Genomic DNA, 20027 nt, shown 5'->3' with positions numbered 1-20027 from the left:
TCAAGCTACTCTTAGGGTTAGAAAGGTTTTCTTCTTCATAACATTTGGCTGGAATCTGCCTTCCCATAACTTAAATCCATTATTCTGTGTCCTGCAGTCTGGGAGGAGAGAGAACACATCTTGACCTTCTACGAGACCACCTTTCAAGTATTTGAAACATATCCTAAGTCTGAGGCTTAGGATTCTAAGTTTCTTCAATCTCCCTTCATAGTTTCTAACCCGTTGCACCCTTGCCTTCCTTCTCAGATGATCCTCCTGTTTCTTTTGAAGTTTCTTTTAAAATTGGCCCATAAATAGACAAACTGTATGTGCTGGGAGAGATACTGCTGAGTATGATGGCACATGATAAATAAGATTTATCAGATAAATAAGATAAATAAGATAAATACTCTTATTTATCGTGTGCCATCATACTATATATACAGTATTTTCAAGATGTTTCTTGTGAGTCATTCTGCCAGTCCACCAAGGAATTGGTAAAAAATTGCAATTGCGAGGTATCTAGAGGCCACCTAATTATGGATGCTGTTTTTCTGGTTTGGTTTTGGTTTTTTGGATATTGGACTTTTTTTTTAGTTAGAAAGACCCAAAGTGAACAATAGAGGTTCTTCAAGACCACTTTACACCTATTTTTCTATATTCTGTATAGGAATTATGCAGTCTATTAATCTGTCTCATCTATTAATTATTAGTCTTCAAGACTAGGAGGAAAGGGGATTCTTTTTGGCTGGGTAGATCTTGACTTCTGGTGACTACATGGAGAAGTCTCTGCGGTATTTTTGGCAACATTTTTCATAAGTGGTTCACCATTGCCTTCTCCTAGGAGTGAGAGGGAATGACTGACCCAAGGTCCCCTAGCTGCTTTCAAGTAGGAGTAGAATTCAGGTTTCCCTGAACCACTTGAAGTTCCATAATCACTAGACTTGTGCAAAGCCTTTGAAAGACGCAGTTTGCAATATATGTATACAAAGCATCTCGCAATGTTGTTAAGGCAGCTGCAAGACTCGTACAGCTGCTTCAGGAGCCCTCTCCACACACATGTGCCTGTAGAACATCTTTGTTTTCTTAGTGAAAAGGCTGTGCCTATATACACATGCAGAGGAAGTCAGGAACAGTTTCCAAAGCCATGCGAGCCTTGCAATCAAGGCTGTTTTAATGATTTGAAAGTAGGCACTTCATCCATTTTTGGAGGTGGCTTGCCATTGCCTTCTTCCTAGGACAGAGAAAGAGTAATTGGCCCAAGGTCACCCACGGACGGACTAGAACTCAGCTTCCCTTGCTCCTAGTCCGGCACCTTAACCAGTAGTCCAGATTGACTCTCAGGAAGAAAATGCTTGGGGTAAAACCCCAAGCCCTGACAATCAGTACTCTATATTTCAGATGCCTTATATTTGATCCCGGGAAGTGGGGAGACAATCAATGGAGAAGTCAGGGTTATTTATTTAAGCTATGTATGTATTTATTTATTTATCTGCATCTAATACCTACGGGGACCAGTGGTCATATAGACTGGGGCTGGAGTCAAAATGAATGGAATGAATCAGCTGAGCTTAACTGGGTGGCTTATATAGCACCACAAGCTTGCCCAATGGGAGATGCTATATGAAAGGCCAGGACAGAAGTCCAAGACATCTGGGGCTTGATTGCAAGAGCATCGGATATACTCCAAGCCATTTCTAATATGAAGAACTTGGCCAAGTCCTGGCTTACATTTCAGGGATGCTCCGAGGGTAAATGAGAGGAAGTATAACGGCAACTGTTTTGCACTTAAAACCTGAAAGTGAATGTTAAGAAGTAGGTCTGCACAAACAGTGATCGTGGGTGATTGGAGCATGTTCTCTCCCTTCACTTTCACACCCTGCTGGAGAAGGTACGAGACCTACCAAACCAGCCCTGATGCTGGGAATTATTAAAATCTCATTGAATGTCCTTTTTACCTACTTCCTGTCATTCTGGCTGGAGGCAGAAATGATACTCGTTTTTCCAAATGCAATTGGAAAGCATGGAAACTCTCAAAGCTGCACTTACTTTAAAAGCAATGTTTTGCTAATGGCGGGTCAGTTTTGATTTAGGCCTGTAATTTGGCAAGGAAGAAAAATACCTATCTGCCGTCTCAAGGATAGCAATTTCGTGTGCTGTCCTAATATTCCCAGAATTGCTTTGCATATAACTAAAAGCTTTTTACCCTTAAAAATATGGAACTGGAAGTAGAGGAGAAATCATAATACTGGCTCCTGGAAAAATTGTCCTCAAGCTCCAAAAGAAAGAAATGTATTTTTGGAGCAAGCAAAAGGGTGTGTTATAAGTTTCCTGCTTCTCTTCTTCTCTTTGCTGATGGAAGTCAATTTCTTTATTTTAACTGTTGTGTAGTATTACACCTCTATCACTACGAACTAAGATTTGCAAATCAGCCCTAACCCCTGATCTAAAATTGTTAAGAGTTAATGTAGAGACAATATTGCACCATGGTTAACACTGTAGATCTGCAGCATCATATTTGGACTTAGCCATGACTTCCATGGATATGAAGGTCACAAATAATAAGTTCCACAAATAAATAATTGTGGAACTACTGCTTTTACTATCATCACTAATATTGTCGATCAGCTGCTGTTTAGCTCAATGTTCTACACAAGATTTATTAAATTTTAATATAATAACAAGGATACAATTATTAAAAACATAGTCAAGGTAGATGTGGAGCAAATATTAAGCAAGCCTAAGGGCAAAATGGTTAGACCAGGATTCAGAAATCTAAGCATAAATGAGACTTTCAACATGCCTCTATCTGGAATTCTAGGCAGCCGTGTTCTCTATACATGCTTCCTTCTATTTCTTTATAGAGTTTAAATACTTTTTGGTAATTCTGTTGGGATTTACAATTAATTGTTCTCTTAAGTGATCAATGGAAGCTCTCTAGTCCCTTTTTTAAAATAAAGATGTTATTTATTTTCTTTCAGCATGGATGTCTATTTGCTTGTGGTGTGAGCTAGGTTTTTGGACAAAGCAAGGCTTTAGGAACAGAACAGTTGAAAGAGAACCTCCAGTCAAAGGTAAGCCTCTCGGTCCTGGGATACTTTATGGGGCCTGGTAATGATTCTTCGTAATTTTATAGTTTCAGTGCTTCTCCACCTCAACTCTTTCAAGCCCCTGAAATTGGTACTTTCAGAAATGTTGTACAAAGACTTCTTTTTGATCCTGTCATGCCTCTGTCACTAAGCAAACTTGAGTTCCTGTGGAGTCCTTGGTGCCCTCTGAGCTTGGAGGTTTGCTTGCAGACGTTTCATTACCCAACTAGGTAACATCATCAGTGCTAGTCAGTGTGGGGTTTGCCCCCTGTTTATATACAGTAGCTTGCCCTGCCAGTTTTGATGGGAGTGTGGTTTTCTCCTTGGTAGTTCCTTGATTAGGGTATTGTTTTCTGCCTGATTGCCTGCTGTTGATCTCTGCTTGTCTGAGTGTTGCCTGCTGGAGAGAATATCTTCTAGTCTTTTTGTTTCCTTCCTAGGTTTTTTATTGTCTCTTTTGAATGGTGTGTAAATGTGGTTTATCTTTATATGTGTATTGATGGCTGATGTGTCTGAATGCCAAGCTTCCAGGAATTCTCTAGCATTTTTGCATTTGAGTTCCTTCTTTGAGGATGTGAGGAATTACCTGTGAGGAGCTTCCTGTGAAGAAAATAAAAATTGTAACTTCAAATGACAGGTCAGATTCAGAATGGACACCCTCAAACAGAACGTTTCCCTCCATTGGCAGAGGGAACACTCATAGAAGTGCCTGGTTGCATGAAGAGGATATAGTTGTAATTTCAGGTGATTCTTGCTTCTACAATCCCAGGGCTACCACATGTTCGCCTCCTGGGTTCTGTAACTTTCCTAGATTTTTCAAGCATTTGAGGTTGCAAAGAAGAAATTCATCAAAAATAATCTCTTCCCTTCTTCCCTTGGAGTGCTACTATTAAAGAATTCTACTCCATGCATCTCTAAACTTGCCTGATGCTTATTTCATTTCCATGTATGTTTTTAAAAAATAGCAGGAAATTGTACTTCTGAAATGGCTCCGTTTGCTTCTAAAATTTGGCAGCAGAGCGTATCCAAGGACTCTGGTGCACAAAACTGTGGTTTTGTGGCTTTGTGTGGCCCGTAGGCTGCAGGTTCCCCACCCTGCCCCTAATCCTCTTCTTCTCATCCCAGTCTTATGGAATTAGCTTTATTATAAACGCAACTTTTCAGAATATTTTGTCTTTTAAATTATTTCTGTATTGTAGCAATATTTGTATACAGGTAGTTCTCAGGTTATGACCACTTGTTCAGCGACTGTTCAAAGTTATGACAGCACTGAATGAGGGAGACTTACAACTGGTCCTCACAGTTACAGGTGTCGCAGCGTTCCATGGTCATGTGATTGCAATTTGGGTGCTTGGCAACCAGCCTGCAATTATGACAGTTGCAGCATCCTGCGGTCACGTAATCACCATTTGGGACCTTCCCTGCCGGTTTTCCACAAGCAAAGTCAATGGGGAAGCCAGCAGGAGGTTGCAAGTCACTCCCACTCCCACTCCCACCACTTTTTCACCCTCACGCACGCCGTAGTGCCCACCCATGGTACCCGCCCACTGTCCTGCTTGCCTGGAACTCCATGTCATAATCACGTGAGGTCCTCACTTTACAACCCATGCAGTCCTGGGGTTACAATGGCAATTGGGGTTGCCATCGCTAAGCCATGCAGTCACATGATATGACTGCATCACTTAGTGACGGAAATGCCGTTCCTAATTGCCATTGTAACCTGAGGACTACTCATATGTGTTTGTGATATACACAAAATCTACCATTCCTGGAATGGAACGTTGTTTCAGAGAATCTTGGAATGTTCCATTTCTCCTCTTGCTCATGCTGATTCATCTGTTTTGGTAGTGGTGTGGTGGGTTTTTATGGAAGTTAATGTTCTTGTTCTTAAGTAGTTAATCTTCCAAGCCAGTTTCATCCAAAATATCACTTTGGAAACACCAAGGACCCAACTACCTATTCAGAAGACGAACCTTTAGGAAACCACTAGACCACGCCTAGAATAGTTGAATTGGTATGGTCCAAAGGAAGAACGGAGTATTTTGGAGAGCCTTCTCTGCTGTTGCCCCCACCCTTTGCAATATTCTCCCCCAGAGGTGGGGCAGGCCCCTACCCTCCTGGCTTTCCGGAAAGGATTAAAGACCTGGCTCTGCCAGCTTGCATGAGGTGACAAGAATCTTATGCAATCCTGGGGGTGGCTGGTGCCTTGATGATGCTGCCTGAGTGACTGCCAATTTAACATCTATTCTTGGATTATATTTATTTTCTATTCATTCAGGATCATTTTATATTGTATTTTTAATTGATTTTAACTGCTTTGTAAACCACCCAGAGTTGTTTTTTAATGAGACGGGCAGTGACAGATTTTATAAACAAATTAATTCATTATTTAATTAAAGTTAAAATATTTAATTTTAATTAAAATTAATTAAAGAATATTCCACTCCCAGAGCTGTTGGTTTTGCATATCCCATGTGTGCATGCATGCAGAGGTTTTCAAAATCTAACCGACTCTTCCATGTTAACTGGGATGAATTAAACAAAAAGAGTGAAATTTGTATTTTCTCTTAATATCCTTTGTGAGATCATCTGTGTTATAAAGTCAAGATGATTAGGCCGCAAACCACTCAGCTCTCATTTACAAGAAAACCAAGCTATCAGAAAAACAGTGGCTTAAGCCTCAGTTCAAAAGCTTCTGGGATAAATATGAATCTGTTTTTATTTATTTAGTAACCATAACAATTTAGCTTTTCAGTTCAACTCTGTGTTGGAAGTGGGCAGGTTACAAGCATGATGAATAATAGTAGTCTCTAACAACTTAATTTTAATAAATGATAATAATGGCATTTATATAATGCTTTTTGAGTCCTTGAATGGCCGTATATATACCACTGTAATTCTGTGTCGAACAACCATAAAAGTTAGAGGAACGAGCAGTTTGTCTAAAGCTCTGTATGGAGTTTATATGGGGTCAAAGTTAAGTGGAACTTGGTACTTTCGTGTTGTTCACAATTTTAATTGCTACTTTACTCCAAAGCTGGCAATCACTGGATTTAGTTAAGTTTGAATGAGATCCAAAGAATGGTCTCTAAATGCCTTATCCCCAAATCCCAATTTTGAAAAGTCAAACAGTAGGAGAAAAGTTGTGATATATTGTGTTTGTTTATTATTTATTTACTTAAATCTCTGTGGCTGCTCATCTCATCCAGGGCCCTCTGGATAAAAGAAAGTCAAATTTAAATCACAGTAGCTTGTGATTCTGTCAGCCCATTGCTTTTATGGTGAAGTATTTTGTGCTTCAGTATTTCACTTGTCTGTCAGCTAGTGTTCATAATTTAAAGCCCCATTCATCATGCGTCTGCTGGAAAGTTATGTTTCATTGACTTCCATGAGGCTTAGTTTAAGTAAGTGAAATTGTGGCTTGAATCTGTCGGAAAGAACTTCAGGCTGAGATATTTATTTTGTAGACGCTCTAAGCCAGGAATGAGGAATCTTTAGGTTGCTGAAGTGTGTTCCTGAGGCTTCCCTTAACCAGAGATGAAAAGCAAAAGGAAGATAGCTTTCTAACACCTTCAGTTCTTGGCTACCATTCCTCTTTCCGGCTGGGAAAAGGGAGAAGCCAGAAGACACATCGTAAAGGCAATGGTGTGGCCTTCAGCCTGCAGTTCTTGACCACTAACATTTTCTTCACTTGTTCTTCGGGGAAGACAAGGATCAGTTGAAACAGGAAGCTGCTACTTGATGATACTTTGGTCACCTTCAAGTGGCAGCTCTTTGAGTAAAAACAAGAGGATAATAAAACCAGCTCGTCACAGAGCTGAATGCATTCAGCTCCTGAGGAGAGGACCCCCTAGATTTAATTTTTGTTCAGTTAATCTGCAAATATTCAAACAAAATCAAAATATAGTTTTTCTCCAGGCCTCATCCACCCATTTTTGCTATTATCAACCTTCCTTCCAGTCTGTCTTGCATGCTGCTTTCCATCACTGAAGGCCCAAATTTGAAAACCAAATTTTCCCACCCATTAGGAAGAGGGTGGGGTGGCGTGGCTTCTGGAGCAGTGCACGCGTTCCCATTCTAGGCAAGCCGATATAAAGAGCTAACAGTGCTGGGGGGGCTTTGTGGGAGGGGGCTTCAGTGGCTAGAAGGGAGAATTGGGTTAGATTCCATTAGCAAATTCAGGGTTCAGTCTATAAGTCAGTTCCGATCTTTTGGTCCAGTCTAATTTTCTGAGAAGGAACAGAATCATGTAAACTGTTCTGTGTTCCTTGGAGGGATGGTCAGACATGCTTAGCTTATGTTTGAAAGTAGGACAGCCTGTGAAGTGGCTTAAAATCACTCTCATGCACGTGTGTTCTCTCTCTCCCTCCGTCTCAAACTCTTTTCCCCGCCCCCATTGTTGGTCTCAATCTTTGATGATGTCTGTATCACAGGGGCTTTGCTGACGTAACGGGTTTAACCCAATTACTGAATTAACTGATGTTCTGGGCTTGCACGATACCTTGAACCATAAACTAAGTAGGGGGCCTCAGTCCACGCAGCCCCTTACGCCAAACACGGCTAGAGCCGAGGAAGCGTATGGCGTTTTCTGAATGCGGTCTCTGGGTTTGCAATCCCTGTGGGGAGCCTGCAAGACGGCTGTATTGTGCTTAGTTGGTTGCCATTCTTCGCAGTCTCGGTTTTTATAGTGTGATGGGCGGCTATATCGAATTAATTAATTAATTAATGATCTGGTTAAGCAAGTTGTACAGTATGAACACAGGTACTCGTGATTAAATCTAGAGAGGCTTCACCTCATAGACTGAACTGGAGAGCAAGGCTTGAAATGGCTTTGCAATCTGGAGTTAAGGAGGAATCTAATGGGCTTTAGCTAGTATTAGAGCTAGTGCACAGTTTTTATCTTAGCTCCTGGGTGAGTCTCACTGAAGGATTACGTGTGACTGAGGTTGTCTTCTAGATCCGCCTGTTCATTACTCCTGTGTAGCACTTTGGATCTGAAAGCAAAAGGCACTTCGGAGCAAGCAGGAGTGCACCTGTAGCACAACTCCTTAATCCTAATAATGTAGGTCTTTTCTCAGGATTGTGGTGCAGTTGTGGAGTACAACTGAACAGTCTCAGGAGACAAAACAGTTGCTTTAAGGTGCTTCTGTAGGTTCTCAATACTCCTTTTGCCTTTAAAATGGAAGTGCTGCATCGCGCTAGGAGTTGTATAGATTTTGTTCTGGACGTGTTTCATCTTGACTTAGGAATGGAGAAAGAAGGTTGGTACACCATAACTACAGTACAGAAGATTGTTTCGGGGAACAATGCAAACTATTATACTTCCAAAATATTTACTTCAGGAAAACTACTAAACCCTGTTTAGAAAAGCTGGACTGGCATATTTTGGAAGAAAAATGGATTGTTTTGATGTTCCCTGGAATGGTCCTGGAAAGGGAGGTTTTGTACACCATCTGTTTGCTGAGACGCTGGTACTGTAATTGTGGTAGATATATCAAGAGAGTTACTATATCAGTAAGGGATGTAAAACTAATAGCCCCAGGTCTGTCGATGGTTCCCAGAACCTCTCCAGAAGTTCTCTCCAAGAAAAAAATGTGATGCAACAGAAAAATAAAACAGGGTGTAGTCATATGGATTATATTTCATTAATTTGATTTAAACTAGGCCAAACCCATTTTGGTTCTTGCCTGAGCCCTCCCACTTCTTTGTCCCGGTCCCACCCACTTTGGCGATTGCAGCTTGGGCATGGCGTTCAAAGGCCTGTAATTGCAGAGCTGAATATAATACAGATTTGTGCCACTGTGGACCATTGATTGAGGACAGTAGATTCTATATAATTTTCATGTTATGTTGTTCTGTTGTGCACTATGATTGTGACAGCAATGGCTGTTAAGAGAGATGCTGTCAGTTCCACCTTTCAGCTAGGCTTTTTTTACCAGTATAAGAGCTTCAAATGACTGGTTTGATCAGTCCTTGAGCTTCTCGAGCTGAAACCAGCTGGACAACAAAGTTGCTTCTCAAGCTGATCTTTGGAAGTACGTTGGGGGTCAAGTGGGGACTTGGATGCATTTGCAAATCCTTGCGACTGTCAGTGCATGAAAAACAGCTTGGTTCCCACAGTCCAAATCTGAGCTGGCAGAAGCGATGGGGGGAAAAATGCCCGCTTGTACAGTCTGTTGGTGAGATGGAACAAAGATTGGATTATTATCCCTCATCCTTGTCTCCCTGTTAGTGGCACATTAGAAGGAAGTCTTAGAGCTGTCTTGTCCGAGAAGGCACCTTCCAGATGTATTGGACTACAGCTCCCATCATTTCCAACCAGCCTGGCCGCATAGATAGAAGTGAATTCAACACATAGTTAAAATATGACGTGACTTGGCCTTGGGAATTTCTGTGCATGCACTTTTTCTGCTACATCCCTTTGCCATACCTGTCTATCAAGACCAGCAACTTCCTTCCTTCTTCTCTTCTTTAACGTTCCTCAAATCCTCCCAAAGGACATGGCCAAAGATGTTATGACCATACAGGGCCATATTTTTCAGCCCTTTTTGTAGTGGCTGGAAAGCTTTCAGGAGCATCTGGGGCCTCTCTGCGGTGATTTTTTTCAAAAAGCTTCTGTAATTTACTCCATAGAAATAGATTCGTTTAAAATGATTCTCCTAGCGCTTGACACTGCATAGAAGCTCAGTTTAGAAACAAAAATAAAATCTAATGTTGTGAGGAAGGGAGGGAGAGGGAAATGAATTAAAGACCTCGAAAGGACAGAATCCAAACCCAATGCATAGCAGCGGATTTAAACAACATATTAAACATCTCAGTCAGAAGTTGCTAGAGTATCCAGTTCGTGTGTGTGTGTGTGTGTGTGTGTGTCTGGAGAATCCTTCCTTAATGTGAAAGTGTGCATATTCTAGAACACTTTTCCCTGAACTGTCATTGTTCTCCACTGGAATTGGATTATAAATTTAATTATTCCCCTCCATCATGCTAAGGCTGATTTGTGCTATTCTCTATCAGATAATCACGCACTTAATTGGGTAAAAGGTGTCCTAGGGCTTTGGACCCACTGCTGAGAAGGCACTGCTCTCTCCTGTCTTCTGTTAGGGAGATTTTAGGCAAGATCCTGCTAATTGATTTTACAGGTAAGGGCATATCCTGAGGGGTAAAGATAATATTGGTCTATGCTGTGACTATGGCATAGTAGACAATATTCACGATAGCTAAAATATATTCCCATAATCTCAGGGACTAGAAACTTGACTTTAATAAGATTGTATCCTACCCTACCTTACTCTACCCTACCGTACCCTATCCATATATAGTAAATACATCTGGAACTTGCAGTCCCAATACATCAGAAGCCTACCAAGTTGGGTAAGGCTAGAATAAGGTGACTGTGTAGAAATGAGGACAAGCCTCATGTATCTTTATGGATTTCTTCTGCTTGTCTCTTTGGGTAAATAACATTTGGTGACCTCAGAGATTTCAGTCTTCTTGCTAAATACAGTGGTACCTCGGGTTACGAATGCCTCTGTTAACGAACTTTTCGGGTTACGACCAGCTCCGGCCGCAAAAATTTACCTTGGTTTGCGAACTCCGCCTCGGGTTACGAACCGGATCCGCGGCCATTTTTCCTCCTGTGACACAGTCCGCGGACATTTTTCCGCCCCTGACATGTGGTCCGCGGCCATTTTTCCGCCCCTGACACGTGGTCCGCGGCCATTTTTCTGCCCCTGACACGTGGTCTGCGGTCATTTTCCGCCCCTGACACGTGGTCCGCGGCCATTTTTCCGCCCCTGACACATGGTCCGCGGCCATTTTCCACCCCTGACACGTGGTCATAGGGAGGAGGACTCTCCCTCCAAGCGAGAGCCGCCTCCCTATCCTCCACGCCAGAACGGATTAACGCTAATTACATTGAACCTTATGGGGAAATTTCCTTCGGGTTGCAACCAATTCGGGGTGCGACCAGAGTCACGGAACGAATTAAGTTCGTAAACCGAGGTTCCACTGTATTTCATGAAAACTCAGGGGGTGAGTTTACTGAAACCTCATGAGATTGGGACTGTTCTCCCACCACTAGCACCATTTTTTAAAAAATTGGTTTGGCGTAGCCAGGCCCTAATTCGGAGCTCAGCGTGGACGTTCTTATCAATGGATTGGCATGGGAGGAGCTTGGCCATTCACCTAAAGGCACTGCTGTCTCATTCAAAAGGACAATTTCCAGCAACTTTTGGAAAAGCTTTAGGGGGTCAGCTCCCTGCTGCACAGGATGAGTTTCTTTGCCTTGACGCCGTCGCTCTTGTTCACTAGCGGCACCAACCTCCACTGGACCATCACTTTTTTGTCTCTGTGTTTCAGGTTTTTATACAGGAACCCACCCAAAGCCAAAAGGGACGAGGCTGACCAGAAGAGGTGTACCTTGGTTTGTGCCTTTGACACTACTTTGCTTTGGTTCCCTTGACAAGAGGCCCGGGGAGGAAGGAGAATGAGACAGCTGAAAGGGAAGCCCAAAAAGGAGACGTCCAAAGACAAGAAAGAAAGAAAGCAAGCGATGCACGAAGCCCGTCAGCAAGTCACAACTGTGGTGCTTCCCACCCTGGCTGTGGTGGTGCTTCTGATTGTGGTATTCGTTTATGTGGCAACCCGCCCCAATTCAACAGAATGACATGGATTTTGAACTCTGCCCCTTGGGTCGGCTTGCCTGCTATTTTGCCAAGGGCCAAAAACACAACAAAATCCCTCCCTGTTTCCCCAAGATATCCCTTTCTAATCCCCCGGTTATTAATAATCCTTTTACAAAGGACTCCTCTTTTTCTGACTTGATTCACAATCCACAGTTGCTCTTGTGGAATGTAAGATAGAAGATATGTGCTCCAGGGGCAGAAAGAATGTTTTATTGTCCAGTGCAGTGTTTCTCAACCTTGGCAGCTTGAAGATGTGTGGACTTCAACTCCCAGAATTCCCCAGCCAGCATGGCTGGCTGGGGAATACTGGGAGTTGAAGTCCACACATCTTCAAGTTGCCAAGGTTGAGAAACTCTGGTCCAGCCTATGTGCCTTTTAGACCTCACCAGTCTCTTGCTCAGTCATAAAAGTGAATTCTGTTGCTTTTGGAAATTTGTATAAATCAGCTCTGAGCCCTTCAGTTTTTCAGCAGGATAGCTCATGTCAAGTTCTTGTACATTGGCTTCACAGCTGCCAAAGAATTGGATTTTCCCCTCCCCTTGTGACTCTATAATGGCATTTGAAAATCTTTGATTAAAAAAGTATTTATTTTTGGAATAAAGAAAACGCGTCTTACATAAAAGGCTTTCGTCTTGATTTACTCTTAAAACAGTTTGGTTGTGAAATGTGACACGTAGTAGATAACGTTTTCCTCAAACTTAAGCCAGAATATAAGCAAACAGTTGCTTTCTTCCATATGAGGCTTTAGCAATGAATAATTTAAGATAACTCTTAAGTTCACTCCAGATAAGTTTGTTCTAGTAAAACAGTTAGTAGGATTTTCAGACAGCATCCATGAAGCAAGAAATATATCTTTAGAATAATTTCGATTTATTAACTGGCAAATTTAAAAAGTGTCTAAACTTTTTAAAAAAGTCCTGAGTGCTTTTCTAACATCATCGAGACAAGGCAAACTTTAAGGTATTCTGTTTCCAAATAGTTTAAGTTTCTAATCAGCATTGGAAGAATCATTGCAATCCAGTGTAATAGCGGAGTTGCTTGTTTCCAGTTATTAGCTCTGATTTACAAGCCGGTTGCAGCACTGAGCCAGATGAAGTTTTCAGATTGCTCTTCAAACAGCCTGCATTAGTCCTGCCGAACCTGGTTTAAAAGAATGCATTGGCTGTGCTTCTCTATCATGAGAGCCAGTTTGGTGGAGTGGTGAAGGGGCTGGCCTAGAACCCAGGAGACTGAGAGTTCTAGTCCTGCCTTAGGCATGAAAGTGTCAGAGTATCCCTAAAATAGGGGCTCCAAACCCTTAAAAAGATCCCCAAATAAAGCCAACCCCTAAATTTGGCTGGGCTCATTTTGGTGACTTTTACAAAAGTAAAAGAATGAAAGTTGAAGCGGAAATGTAGCCCTTCACATTCTCACTTAGGAACAAGACCAATATGGGGTGAGTTCACTCCATGCTAAACCATGTTTTGTTGAATAAGCCCTATGACTCGACTCACAATCCTGTTAAGCCGAGTACCCAAAAAACACATGGGCTGGTTGTGAACATCATACTAAGCCTTAATGTGGTATGTATGGCTTTAGCTTCAGGCATTGTGTGAACTGTTTGCCCTTACAAAAAAAATACCACATTAAAGGAATTGCTTTCATTAGAAGTGCAGTGGTTGATAAGTGATAAATAATCACCAGCAGTAAAAAAAAACAAACAAACAAGACAATATCCACATTTGCTGGTCAGAGATCAATCTAACACACTTTATTTTAAAAGAAAGTTCCTGACTTGCCCTATAGAAACTAAAAAAGAAAAGCATTTCAGCAATAGAACTTTCAAGCTGTTTCTTTTTTAACATGAAGGGATGGCAAGAGAATGGAGGGATTTATTAAAATCGTTTTAACAGAAGAGTCACACTGCTCTTTCTTCCAGCCACATCATACGATCAAACCACCCAAAGTGCTTATTGCCTGATAAATCTACTTTACATATATTTCTAACCATCGTTCCCCTTGCACAAATCCATTTATAGCCACGATGTTATGACTTGGAACACATTCTTAGCATGACTCCTATTGTGACTCCAAGCATTTAAAGGGGCAAGGTTTTTGTAATTTTATTATCTTCCAGTTCAGAATTTTAAAAATGAGGATGTAGGAAAATGGCTATTTTAGTTTTACATTATTGAACATCTCTCAGGACTCCCTTTCCCCTCTCTTCCCTTCCCTGCAATTTGTAACTGTCTAAAACAGGGTTCCTTAACCTCAGCAACTTTAAGATGGGTGGACTTCAACTCCCAGAATTCCCCAGCCAGCATCCCCAGCATTTTTTAAGTCCAGAATAGCCAGATAACATTTGGAAGTGGCTCAGTCAGACACCACCCTGATTCACTGAACCACAGGAAGGAGTAGCATTAGGAAATGGAAGCAATGCTACCAAAGATTTCTGCTTGGAGTATGTTATATATTAGGGGAGGCTGCAAGCTAGTCGCTTCTTTACATCCTCTAGCTCATGGGAAAGAGCCCATATCACTACTGTTGGATTACAGCTTATAGTAGCCTCAGTCAGCCAGGCAAAGAAGAGATGTTGGAACATTGGAAGGATCCCTGCAGTTCCATCCTTGTATAAGGTCTTTGCTGAGATCACAATCATCCTTTTGTTCTCCTTCCAAAAAGGACAGACAGGTAGTCCTCATTTAGTGACTGCCTCATTTAGTGACCATTCAAAAATTATGACAGTACTAAAAAACAACTTAGTGGCCAGTTCTTGCATTTACAACCTTTGCAGCATCTCTCTGCTCTTATTTCACATGCTTATTTACCCCATGCCAAGATGTCCTCAAAGAGAAAGAGAAAGAACCCAAGTTCAGCTGAAGGAAATACAGATAGTCCTCATTTAACAACCACAATTGGGATCAGCATTTAGGTTGCTAAGTGATATGGTCGTTAAGCGAATCATCACATGACCGGACCCGATTTTACAACCTTTTTGCAATAGTCTTTAAGTGAATCATGTCATTAAATGTATCATGTAGTTCCCCATTGATTTTGCTTGCTGGAAGCTGGCTGGGAAGTTTGCAAATGGCAATCACATGAACCTGGGACACTGCAACCGTCGTAAGTATGAGCTGGTTGCCAAGCGCCTGGATTGCAATCATGTGACTGTGGGGGTGCTGCAATGGTTGTAACTTTGGGTACCAGTCATAAGTCACATTTTTTAGTGCCATTGTAACTTTGAATAGTCACTAAATGAACAGTCGTTAAGTGAGGACTCCCTATAACAAGAAGCAAAGGAAAACTGAAGTAAAATTGTAAGTACAGTCATGGTCACATGATTTTCACTTAGCAGCTGCTTCACTCAACAACAGAGTTGTGGGTCCCAATTGCGGTCACTAAACAAGGACTACTTGTATACTCATGTAGAATATCAGATCTGCAGCACACTTGATAGTAATTCATTATTTCAAAGTGTCAGGAAAATATTTATGAAGAAGGAGGATTGGATCTCATGAAATAATTCATCAGCAGGGTAGAGAGCTCTGATACGCGTACCTCTGCCTTGCTGGAATCCTGCTTGGGGCAGGGTGGGAGGCATGAGAGAGGAATGACAGATGCCCATTTTCTCTTTCTTCCGAAGACATTTCTTAAAAGTTGAAATCAGAGGCAAACAACATTTGGTGTTGGGATCACAGTTAGCTTTTTTTGTGGGAGGGGGCATGGGCTGCATGGTTGGGATGAGGGTTCAAAGAGGAGAGAATCAGACAAGATTTTACTCGATCCTCCATTTTTAGATGGGTTTGATTTTTTTTCTTTTCACTCTGTAAGTCCTAGTTTAGGACTTGCACAGCAGTTCATACGCATTCTTCCTTCAACATGGCAGGGTTCTTAGTAACATCAAAAAAACTCAGCAGCGTAATCAAGAAAAGCTCTCAAGAACTTCAAAAAGTGGTTCAGAGGACACAGGTTGAGCAAAGCTTGATTTATTCGAAATTCTTCCCATGGGAATTATTGGAATAGATTCAGAGTAGGTATAGTTCAGAGGTATTAAGCCAAGAATGTCAATGGGAAGGGAGGGTCAAACAAGTCAAGATGGCAGCTTCACCCTTTTTTACATGTGTCATACAGGCAGTCCTCAAATTATGACCATTCATTCAGCGACTGTTCAAAGTTACGATGGTGTTGAACAAAGGGACTTACAGCTGGTCCTCAAAGTTCCGGCTGTTGCAGCACCCCTACAGTCACGTGAACAAAATCTGGGTGCCTGGCAACCAGCTTGCACTTATGACCAGTTGCAGCGTCCTGTGGTCATGTGATCGCCATTTGCTCCCTTCCCTGCTGGCTTCCCTCAAGCAAGTCAATGGAAAGCTGGCAAGGAAGGTGGCAAGTCGCTGGGGTAAGTCTCCCCCCCACCTTTCTCCTCTTGCATGCACTGCACCCTTCTTCCCCACTTCACTTGCATGCACTCTGTGCCCTCTTCCCATGGCCTCCATGCAGCTGCACACATATACGCATGTAACCCACGCCCTTTTTCCATGGCTTCCCTGTGATCGCACACACCTACGAACATTCCCTGTGCCCTCTTTCCCTGGCCTCCCTGTGATTGCACACACACGCACACATACCCCACGCCCTCTTCCCATGGCCTCCCTGCAATTGCATGCACCCTGCTTCCTCCTTCCCCAGCTTCCCTGTGATAGCGTGCACCTTGCACTCTCATTCCCCAGCCTTTCTGAACTTGCGCTGCACTGAGCACCCTCTTCCCATCACACGTGGCCTATGCCAGGCCTCCCAGGACCTCACCCATGCCCCTGCAGCACCCCCGCACTCCTCACCTGGGACTCCTTTCACTTCCCACTTAACGACTCACACTCTTGAGTTATGACATCTGGTACTGCCTGGATTGCCATCGCTATGCAATGCAGTCACGATGTTGTGCTTTACGACTGCATCACTTTGCGTGGGCAATCCCAGTCCCAATTGCGGTTGTAACTCAAGGACTACCTGTACATATAAAAGTGGCAGAGCTTTAATCTGCCATTTTGACTTTTTTGACCCCCCCCCTGCAGACACCACTGTTAAGCATGTGGTCTTAGGGCTGCAGGTAGGGAGCTCCATGAATTGTTAATAAATTGTAATATTTATGGTGATAGATGGGGGAAATTATTAAATGCATGACCAGAGTCTAGTCTAATTAAATTTAAATGAAAGGAAATTAAATCAGTTCAGTGCTGGGTCCATCTACTACTTTTGGGGAGTACATCCTCCAACATGCCGTTCAGAATCTGGTCTCCAGTTCAGAAAAAACGGGTGCCCTCCCCCAAATGCCTGTAACTAGAGATAGCCCACTTTGTCTGAAAAATCTCATTTCTGCCTCTCCAACACAAGCTGTTTTTTATGTTTTCACTCAGACAATCCTTTCCATGCTCATTTTATCTACCTGCAAAATATATCCTCCCCCAGCAGAATGGTTCTCAGGCTGGGTCACATCTGATTAAAAGGAAAATCACAATATTCCACGTAAAATCTTGATGTCAGTCAAAGCTTGTTTTTAATGTTTTAAATCACCTTGTCATCTGCTGGCAGAACTCAGGTTCCTGGGCAGATTAAAACTATAAAACAAACAAGAAACCAAGATGGCTTTGGCAGATAAAATCCAAGCTGAAAAATGACAACATCAACCCTAAAATCAGAGGAAAGAGCTAAAAGGGCAATTGTCCCAAGGAAGATATTCCTATACTAAATGGCACATAGAGCCATTGTTTTAATTCCCGTTCCAACTGAAAAACAATGATATAATTGAGAAAGGTTGTAGACCCATTGAACTGAATGGGATTTCCAAATAAGCATTCTGCCTGGGCTGTAATCTTTAGATTTATAGTGTCCATCTAAACTGAAATGGGTAAGCCATGATCAGATGTGGCCCCTTGAGGCTTGGAGAGGCCCTAGAGCCTCCCACTCCTCCTTTAATGCCAAAATTCGGTATAGTCGTTTGCCACCCACACGTCAGACCTCAGAGGCTTGGAAAGGGCCTCTAGGGATCAAAAAGGGTAGGGTTAAGATTAGGAACAAGAAGTTTGCCAGTGGAAAAATATTCAGGATTGTATATTATTCATGACTTACGGATGAATTTCAGATAAAGAAATCAGCAGTACTTTGACCTACTTAAATGGCATTTTTAAATTCAAATATCCTTCCTTGATAACATAGTAGGATGACAGAGGGTGAGAAAGAGAGATGACTTGGAACAGTTTAACTTGAAGTTTAAAGAGGAAAAAAGGCAGCTGTCTCAGCTTTTGTGCTTTCTCGGGGCGCCCATAACTTTCTTCGTCTTCCCCTTCCCCTCCACCCATTCACTCTGCCGTCATATATCTGTTTTGTGGTTCAGTCTCACTCATTTTCTCCATATGGCCAAACCACCTCAATCTAACTTTTTTCTACTGCTCACTCACTTTTATAGTCAATCCACATTCATTCAGCATCCTTTCCTTCTTGTTTTTTTTAGACCACACACACACACACACACACTCATATACACTCTTCTTAACTACCCCATTCCCATTGCATTCAACTTCTTTTTATGTTTATCCAGACATGCTTAACTCTCATTTCCAGAAAGTGGACAGAAATATACATACTCTAATGTGCGGCCACTTTTGTTACTCTCGACAAATGTTCATTCCTCACAACAGACCACATACTACCTTTCCACCAGCTTTTGTACACCTGTTGGGAGATCAGTCATCCTACATTTTCATTTAGGAATCATATGTCCTCTTCCTGTCCTGGTTCTACTTTTACCTTTGTTTCTTTCAATTCTTCCATGTCCATTTTTCCCAATATGCACTTCTTGACACTACCCATCAATGCTCTTGTCCCATGTATCACCTCTCACTAAGACTCTCAATTTTTCATCATAAATAATCAGAACAATCATGCTTTTAGATTGAAATGGTTGATTAACGTTTACTTCTCATACCATCCAAGTCAGAATTTTCCAGGTGTCATGTCCGAGGCTCATAAATATTGCTCTCCAATACCATCATAGCTTTGGTCAATGCAGGCTTTCACATAATGCTTTGTTCTACCTCCATACCACATGCAGCATTTCCTGCTAATGGTAAAGAACACGTTGTTCAGTTTTGGCACATTTTGCCCAGTATGACACCAGTTCAATCAAAGATCAACTTTATGCCAAACAGGGTCACCCAGTTCTATGCAAGCTAGGGTCTTTAATCTATAGACAACTTTGCAAGCCAACATACTGTTGCCCATAGCTCACCACTTAAAATGCATGTACATGTCTTGCATTTATTTATATCTAATTCTGGCCCCAACCATGCTCTTCTTTTGAGCCCCAGCTCCTCCTCTTTGCCCTGGCCACACCTACTTTTGAGTGCAACTCCTGACACTCTACACAAACCTGGATCCTGTCTGGGCTCCAGAAACAGATTCAATATTTGCAACAAAGTTGTGAAGGCTGGTTGGTTTTGCTTTCGTCAGCATCGGATCCTAGCTGAGCAAAATCACCCATGCGCCCTGGATAAGGGAGCAGACATCTGAACTGTGGCACAAACCACAAGGCAGAGGAACCTTCCCAATCAACTTTCAGCTCAGCTCAATTGTTTTTAATATATTTATTCTCCCCGAGGCTGTGTATTAATGACTATTTGGGGGAGTAGTGCACCCAACCTTCCCCTTTCCCTCCACTTTATTAAGTGAGACAGAAAGATGTGCCCTGAGAAGCTAGCCATTACCACTAGTTAATATCCCAGCAGCAAAAGCTGCTTTTAGGAAACTGGGTCTAAAAAAGGAGCGTCTTTGATAATTGCCTGCAAAAGATGCAGCGGAGTGATAGCCCTTGGGCCCTGCAAGGCTCTTTCCAGAATTTTAATAAAGAAGAACTTTAGAAACAGCATTCCACTGGCAGAAAAGTGACAATAACTCTGTGACTGAGCTTACATGCAAATCTTCTATTTTATTATCTGGAATAACAAATCAGGCACACTCACACCAGGCCATAAAGAAGTGTTTTACTGCCCCAATGGCTGGGATCACGTAGCATGCTATGCAAACTGCATTGTGGCTTAGAGCAGTGTTTCTCAACGTTGGCCATTTTAAGCTGGGTGGACTTCAACTCCCAGAATTCCCCAGCCAGCACAGCTGGCTGGGGAATTCTGGGAGTTGAAGTCCACCCAGCTTAAAATGGCCAACATTGAGAAACACTGGCTTAGAGTGAGGGGTGCAACTAATGCCAGACTTATCGTGGGTTAATTAACCACCAAAACAAGCC

At 42.2% G+C, this 20027-nt stretch overlaps 1 long non-coding RNA gene across 1 annotated transcript in view; it reads left to right on the top strand.

Moving 5' to 3' along the window:
- The window catches only part of LOC103048946 (uncharacterized), a 50215-nt gene extending 38658 nt beyond the window's left edge, over positions 1-11557 (top strand). The window contains exons 2-3 of the long non-coding RNA XR_456408.4: positions 2961-3053; positions 11427-11557. This is a non-coding gene — a long non-coding RNA (uncharacterized LOC103048946). The remainder of the gene's footprint in view (positions 1-2960; positions 3054-11426) is intronic.
- Positions 11558-20027: the final 8470 nt, after the last annotated feature.

Source organism: Python bivittatus, unplaced genomic scaffold (genome assembly GCF_059951505.1).
Source record: "Python bivittatus isolate LINGU-HERP-01145 unplaced genomic scaffold, Pbiv_v1 ctg000340_np1212, whole genome shotgun sequence".
Lineage (NCBI taxonomy): Eukaryota > Metazoa > Chordata > Lepidosauria > Squamata > Pythonidae > Python > Python bivittatus.
Note: the sequence above shows the minus strand (reverse complement) of the source record. Positions and strands in the feature narration are given on the sequence as shown.